The sequence below is a fragment of the Pteropus alecto genome, unplaced genomic scaffold, assembly GCF_000325575.1.
Source record: "Pteropus alecto unplaced genomic scaffold, ASM32557v1 scaffold95, whole genome shotgun sequence".
Lineage (NCBI taxonomy): Eukaryota > Metazoa > Chordata > Mammalia > Chiroptera > Pteropodidae > Pteropus > Pteropus alecto.
Window position 1 is genome coordinate 6,896,645 of NW_006441071.1, and position 5,127 is coordinate 6,901,771.

At 39.9% G+C, this 5,127-nt stretch overlaps 1 pseudogene; it reads left to right on the forward strand.

Annotated features, from left to right (window-relative positions):
• The first annotated feature begins 492 nt into the window (after positions 1 to 492).
• LOC102898030 lies at positions 493 to 1,823 on the forward strand (annotated as a pseudogene).
• Positions 1,824 to 5,127: the final 3,304 nt, after the last annotated feature.

Consider the following 5,127-nt stretch of genomic DNA (forward strand, 5'->3'; position numbering starts at 1 on the left):
ATAGGCTACTCGATTCGTAGATTATAATGGGGTGGAATCTTTCATTGTCTACCACAACATTCTGGTTTCTAAGAAATGCCCTATATCATTAGGTTAGATGTGGAGCATTCTTGAAAAGATATTTGTATGAAATGCTTAAAGAATTTAGCATAGTACCTGGCTCATGGGAGTTCTGAGAAGTGCCATCTATAAGTGTTATTTCAACAACAACAAATATTATATACCTGCTACTCTTCAGAAACTGTATCATGTGGGAATATAATAGTGAATAGTAGAGATCTGACCTCATATAGTTTATTGTCTAGAGCTGTGTAGCCATTAGCCCATGGGGCTATGTAAGTTTAAATTAATTAAAATCAAATAAAATTAACAATGTAGTTCCCAAATCATACTAGTCATATTTTAAGCATTTAATAGCCACATATGGCCTTTTTGCAAATCAGTGCTGCCAGAATACATGTCATGAAAACCACCACTAAATCTTAAGCCAAAATGGGAAAGACATATATCTACATCGTCGTCAATGAACATATATATTCAGGCAAATCTAACACTACTTGGCCATCTGATCTACGAATATGGTGGGATCGACAAAAAATTTGAGAAAGAGGCTCCTGAAAGGGCTCTTTCAAGTATGCCTGGGTCTTGGATAAACTGAAAGCTGATCATGAGTGTGGTATCACCTTTGATATCTCTCTGTGGAAATTTGAGATTAGTAAGTATTATGTGACCATCACTGATGCCCCAGGACACAGAGATTATCAAAAACATGATTACAGTGACATCTCAGGCTGACCGTGCTGTACTGATTGTTGCTGCTGGTGTTGGTGAATTTGAAGCAGGTATCTCCAAGAATGGGCAGACCTGTGAGCATGCCCTTCTGGCTTACATATTGGGTGTGAAATAACTAATTGATGTTAACAAAATGGATTCCACTGAGCCATCCTACAGCCAGAAAAGATATGAGGAAATCACTAAAGAAGTCAGCACCAACATGTAAGAAAATTGGCTACAATCCTAACACTGTATCATTTGTGCCAGTTTCTGGTTGGAATGGTGATAGCATACTGGAGCCAAGTGCTAACATGGCTTGTTTTAATGGATGGAAAGTCACCTGTAAAGATAGCAATGCCAGTGGAACCACACTGCTTGAAGTTCAGTATTATATCCCACCACCAACTTGTCCAACTGACAAGCCATTGAGTCTGCCTATCCAGGATATCTACAAAATTGTGGTATTGGTACTGTCCATATGGGCTGAGTGGAGACTCATGTTTTCAAACCGGCATGATGGTCACCTTTGCTCCAGTCAACATTACAACTGAAGTAAAGTCTATTAAACGCACCATGAAGCTTTGAGTGAAGCTCTTCTAGAGACAGTGTGGGCCTCAGTGTCAAGAATGTGTCTGTTAAAGATGTTTGTTGTGGAAATGTGGCTGGTGAGAGCAAAAATGACCCACCAATGGAAGCAGCTATCTTTATGGCTCAGGTGATTTTCCTAAACCAGCCAGACCAAATCAGTGCTGGATATACACCGGTGCTGAACTGTCCGCTGGAAGACAGCCTGAAGTTTTTGAAATCTGGTGCTGCTGCCATTGTAGATATGGTTCCTAGCAAGCCCATGTGTGTTGAGAACTTCTCCGAGTATCCTCCCCTGGGCTATTTTGCTGTTCGTGGCATGAGACAGTTGCTGTGGATGTCATCAAACAGAGGACAAAAAGGCAGCTGGAGCTGGTAGGGTCACCAGTCTGCCCAGAAAGCTCAGAAGACTAAATGAATATTATCCCCAATACCTGCCACCCCAGTCTTAATCAGTGGTGGAAGAATGGTCTCAGAACTCTTTGTCTCAATTGGCCATTTAAGTCTAATAGTAAAAAACTGGTTAATGATTATAGTGCCTTATAAAAACTTCAGAAGGAAAGGAGAATGTTTTGTGGACCATTTAGTTTGTGTGTGTGTGTGTGGCAGTCTTTAAGTTACTAGGTTTTAAAATCAGTACTTTTTAACAGAACCAACTTGACCAAAAATATGCCACAGAATTTTGAGAACCATGAAAACAAAGTATAATGAGAAAAAAATTAAATTGGATAGCACAAATTAGAAAATATTTCCATCATCACAGAAAATTTTACTGGACAAAGCTGCTCTAGAGATTTCATCCCCTTTGATTTCTCTGAATGGAACACTCTAAGATCAAGATTAATAATGGGGCCAGGTTGGGGGCACCCTTTCCATATTATAAAGCTTTGACGGGAATATTTGTACTAAAATGAATTACTGTAGGAACCTACTGATAGTGATAGAAATATCCTATCAGGTCTATATATTGCTTTTCCCACAGGTCTGATGTGATTCAAAGGAAGAATTCTTGTCCAGTAGATGACAATGCACTAGACAAGCAAAATAGCAATATTTTTCTTTGTGTTGGCATCATGTTTGAAAGAAAATATACTATAATCCAACATATGATGGAATTGAAACTACTGAAGAACAGGAATGTGGACTGATCATTCATGTGTCAATTTATGTAGGGCCAACTATGAGCCAGGTGGTGAAAGGCAGTATTATAAAGACGGATATAGCACCTCAGTTTTCTTTTGTAGAGATACCCATTGCCACTCTCACCCAAGATATTACCAGATAACCCAGACCTTGCCAAATCATGTAGTTCTTCTAACTGGCCAAAGTGATAGATGCAGGGATGGGCATGAAGAGAATAAAATCAATTCTAAGAATATTGTTGGAAATACTGGAAAATAGAAGGTAGGAGTAAGAATGCCATAGATCACCACAGAGAGATATAGTCTGATAATAAAGGAAAGGAATAATAATGAGCCCTATATATAGTCCTAGTGTCAGGCAGTGCCCCAAACCAATTTTACTATGTACTTTCCACAAGTTTTTTTTTTTTCTTAAATAAGTATTAGTTGTATTTTTGTCACCTCAAACAAAAATATCTTTATTTAAAAAATAATATAAAAGAATCAGAAAAACATGGCTGAGTGAGAGACATCCTCAGATCTCTCCCCTTGAAACAACAATAAGCTGAACATCTAAAACTCAACAAAAACATTCAAACTGCACACCAGCATGTCTGAGCATGGGATCTGCGCATAAGAGCTATCATAGGTAACTCTGGATGTTGGACGGTGGACTGGGAGAAACAAAGAAGCTGCCTCTGTAAGAGGAGGGGGAGGAGAGAAGGTTTAGTGAGTTCCCTGAACAGCCCTGCCTGGGAGCTCCATGTGGCCTTTGGCAGGCCCAGTCATCAGGACAGAAAACAGAGAAGTGGGACAGCAGAAAAACAACAGTTATTTTTACCAGACATTAGTTGCTGAGCTGCAGCCCCTGTCCCCCAACCTGGAGGGCCCCTTCCCCCATACCCTCTGAGATGGAAAGCCACGGAGCCCTAGGGGAATGTGAGCAAATGCTGCTGAGACTGAAGCTGCCTCTCACAGCCTCTGGAGTTTCCTGCAGGAGGAAGAGGAGGGGAGAAGCTGTGGCGACTTCGCTGAACAGCCCTGCCTGGTAGTGCTATGACTTCCACGCAGCTGACAGTTGGGCTCAGGCATCAGGGCAGAAAGCAGAGAAGTGGGATGGGACTGCAGAGAAACAACAGTTGATTTTTACCGGCCATGGTTGAAAATTGAGGCTGAGCTGCAGCTCCCAATTCCCAACCCAGAGGGCCTCTCCCCCCATACCCTCCAAGCCCGATCACTGTGGAGCCCCTGAGCAAACGCTGCCTAGAGCGTCACTGACACTGACAGAGACTGAAACTGAGGGTAGCGAGCGTGATTAAATATCTATAGGAAAATAAAAAGGCATTTTTAAGGCTTTATATAAAGCAGGAATACAAGAAGCTTAGACGCCACCTACTGGAAACCAAAAGAAAACCACCTTATTTGCAGTAGGCTAAAGAGAGACCTTTACATAATAAATCTTTTTTCTGGAAAAACAGCAGAATACACTTCCATTAATGCCCAGGCAGAGAAATGGTCCATTAAAAACCATGAACAACCAAGTTGACAAGACATCTCAGAAAGAAAGAGAAAAATCTCCAGAAAATAAGCTTACAGACATAGAAATATGCAACTTAAATGACAGAATTCAGGATGGTACTTCTGAAAAACACCGTGAGTTCTGAAACGAGTCATATCAACAATTTCAGGAATTGAAAAAACAACTAGATGATCAGAGCAAGGAGATTGAAACCCCAAAAAGAACCGAATAGACCTTCTGGAGATAAACAAACAAACAAACAAACAAACAAACCACATTGCAAGAGTTGAAAAATGAAATAGCAAGCTTGGGAAATAAAGTCAACCAAATGGAAGAAAGGATCAGTGATATCAAAGACAGAAATCTAGAAATAAACCAGAAGGAAGAAGAGAGAAACCGAAGAATGAAAAATAATGAAAGAGAAATACAAGAACTAGCTATACCATCAGGAGAGGAAACATTAGAATAATGGGCATTACCAAAGGTGAGGAAAAGAGGCAGGGACTAGAAAGCATTTTCAGACAAATAGTAGATGAGAGTTTCTCAAATCTAAAAAATGAGCTGGAGCTTGGAATTCAAGAAGTCAACAGAACACCCAATTATTACAACATAAAAATGCCTTCACCAAGACACATTGTATTAAAGTTAACGAAAATCAACGACAAAGATAGAATTCTCAGGGCAGACAGGGAGAAGAAAACAGTAACTGATAAAGGAAAACCCATTAGATTATCCTCAGACTTCTCAGTGCAAACCTTACAAGCCAGAAAGGAATGGAATGAGATATTTAAACTATCAAGTGAAAGAAATTGCCAGCCTAAAAGAATGTATCCAGCTAAGGTCTCCTTTCGATATGAAAGAGAAATTAAGACCTTTCCAGATATACAAAAATTGAGGAAATTCTCCACTTTGAGGCCTATACTACAGGAAATACTGAAAGGGATCAGCTTACCTAAAATAAAATGACCAAAAAAACCCCCCAAAAAACCCCACCAAAAACGTAATTAGGGGTAAAGTGACTATCAGGCATATAGAAGCAGAGAAGTGCAACCCTTACTAAAAACAGGGCATTATAAGTTTAAATAATAAGAAGAGAATTGCTACAGCAAGATAGTAATGAACACTCCG